Here is a 2,605-nt window from a genome sequence, read left to right as displayed (position 1 = left end):
TGATCCCAAATTATGCTATAAATGCTTCTTCAATAGCAATTAGAACAGATTTTTGATTCCCCTTGGAAAAAGCATCAACCGCTGAAGCAGACCGATTCCTTAAAATCAAAGTCTACCCTTGAGCATAGATGAGAGTAAGCACTTGAGTCTTGGATTAGAGGATTTGTCTCACGCAAAGTGTGGTCATTAACCGAGATGAGTATTTACCTGTCTACTTAGAGTTCACATCGGAAGAGGGTTGACGTCATAGCCAAGACTACCTTCGTGGCAAGTGACAGCGATGTAACTCAACTTGGTTTAAGAATTACAAAGGGGGGCACCTGGGTGGCTCAGTGGGTTAAAGCCTCTGCCTTCGGCTCAGGTCATGGTCTCAGGGTCCTGGGATCGAGCCCTGCATCGGGCTCTCTGCTCAGCGGGGAGCCTGCTTCCCCCTTTCTCTCTGCCTGCCTCTCTGCCTACTTGTGATCTCTCTCTCTCTGTCAAATAAATAAATAAAATCTTAAAAAAAAAGAAGAATTACAAAGAAAATTATCATCTTATGTAACCGAAGCATCCAAATTTACTGCTGACTTCAGGCATAGCTGGATCCAGGGTGTAAATGCAGTTAGCAGGAGCACACCATTCTCCATTTCTTGGCTTTCTTTTCCTTTATGTTGGCATTATTTCCAGGTACGCTCTCTCCGTGTGAGTACAGCGAAGCTGTCGTCTGTAGCTTCATGCGGAGATGAATCTCATGGACTCTGAGTCCAAAGGAAACACACATACACACAAACACAGTTTTTCCCTTTGGTCCTAACAAAAGTCCCAGGTACGAATGCCACTGACTATGCTTGGGGTCCATACGCACCCCAGAACGCATTCTGTGATTACAAACCAGGCTGCCGTGATAGCTCTTCTCTACGTTTCCCTAGGCATTCGTGTCAGGTCATTCTGGACCGCAGAGATGACTATTACTTTGAACACTAGGTACACTAGTTGGTGTACATTTAGGCACCCTGGTCTGAAAAAAACATGAATTTGTAGACCGTGTTTCCGCACTAGGGAACAAGAGGGTTCTCCCTCCTAAGGAAGGAGCAGGCATGTCCTCGCAGCTCAAGCTCCTTGGAGAACTGACAGGCATTGCCAGCATCTCCAACATGACTGTTTTTCTCTCTCTCCTGTTCCTACCCCTGGCCAAGCCTGGGACTGCAGAGTTGGGTGTCCTGTAAATTCAATGTGCAAATGAGACACTGGTGAGAAAAACTGAGAGGAGAGGCAAAAAAGAGAAAAGTCTTGAGTGAGCTCCAAAGTCACCCCACCACCACCCCGGTCGCTGGACCTCACATGGTGGAAGGAGTAAATCCACATTCCCGGCCCCCCCACCCCACCCCCACCCCCAGCCTGTGGGAGGGGGACCCTCCCTGAGTTGCGTGGAGAGTGTCGACCTATAGAGACCTCAGCCAGGAACAGGGAGCCCAAATGACCTTTACACTCTGCCCCCTTTCTTCCTTTAGAAGGAAATCTCCACTGACGTGGGTTCTCCGTCTCCATAAATCACAGGCCACGAGTTCAGGCCTGGAGAAAAATCTTAACACTGGCTAATATGACCAGCAATCACAAAATCTCTTAGAACTTAAAAAAAACAAAAAAACGTTTTTTTATGGCTTCCACTTTGATTCTTGCCTCCTTTTCCTCTTAGCCTCAAATGAATTTTTGTGAGCGATAACACATACAACTTCTAAAAAGCAGACAGTGAAGCATTCCTCAAGCTCTTGTCCCGTCTCTCTCTCTCTCTCTTTTTTTTTTTAACCTACAAGAGTCAGAATAGCCTTGCAAAGTCAGGCTTTCTTCCTCCAAAGAAAATCCCACATCTCTTCACCCTGAGTCAGATGCAGGCTGGACACCTGTCCTCATTCTAGTTACGGGCTTTCTGACCCAACGCGAGGCATGGCTTCAAAATCGCTGTGGAATTTGAACTCACAGACATTCGTCCTGACTCAGCCACTCTGAACTCTGCTCTGCCGCCAGGACCTGGGCATTTCCTTCTCTCGTTTCCCCAGAATCTGCCTGGGAGTGTCCAGGGGAAGGTTGTCACCAACAGACTTGCAATAAAAGTAATTGAATAAATGGAGAGCGTTTCTATTTCTGGAATTAGATTTTTGTGAGAGTAAAGAGATCAAATGAGATGAGGGCCAGGGAGAAGACGGGTGAATCCAATATGACCATGTCCACTTACTTGAATTTCACTCCTCTGGGACTCATCGTTACTAACAATGGCCCTTTTAGCTATGGAACACAGAATGACTAACCTTTTTCTAGCCCGTCAGTGAGAACTACCACCATAGACTGGTGAGTATTTCCGTACAAAATCCACTTGGAAAGGATATTGTTTCAAGCCTGGACAAAGCTTATATTGTCGTGTTCCAGGTCCAGTTATTTTAGGCAAGGAAGGGGGATTTCCACTGCTCCCTGTAATCAGTCGTGAGCACTCCGCTCTGAGTAACCACTTCCTTGTAATCTGTCAGAGCCTGAGATATTTAAAAGGGGGGGGGGGGAAATCCCCTGATATTATGCATGAAATTCCTAGCCAAGAAAGCCACTATAGGAACACGCCATGAGCTCACTC

At 46.6% G+C, this 2,605-nt stretch overlaps 1 long non-coding RNA gene across 2 annotated transcripts; it reads right to left on the bottom strand.

Annotated features, from left to right (window-relative positions):
• Nucleotides 1-551: 551 nt before the first annotated feature.
• LOC125110042 (uncharacterized) lies at nucleotides 552-2,333 on the bottom strand. Of its 2 annotated transcripts, none has more exons than XR_007130426.1 (3): nucleotides 2,216-2,333; nucleotides 1,961-2,124; nucleotides 552-740 (listed from the first exon to the last, which is right to left on the bottom strand). It is a non-coding gene; the product is annotated as an uncharacterized LOC125110042 (long non-coding RNA). The 2 variants fall into 2 exon arrangements; XR_007130427.1 differs by having other exon boundaries at nucleotides 1,961-2,081.
• Between the last annotated feature and the right edge of the window lie 272 nt (nucleotides 2,334-2,605).

Source organism: Lutra lutra, chromosome 9 (genome assembly GCF_902655055.1).
Source record: "Lutra lutra chromosome 9, mLutLut1.2, whole genome shotgun sequence".
Classification (NCBI taxonomy): domain Eukaryota; kingdom Metazoa; phylum Chordata; class Mammalia; order Carnivora; family Mustelidae; genus Lutra; species Lutra lutra.
Note: the sequence above shows the minus strand (reverse complement) of the source record. Positions and strands in the feature narration are given on the sequence as shown.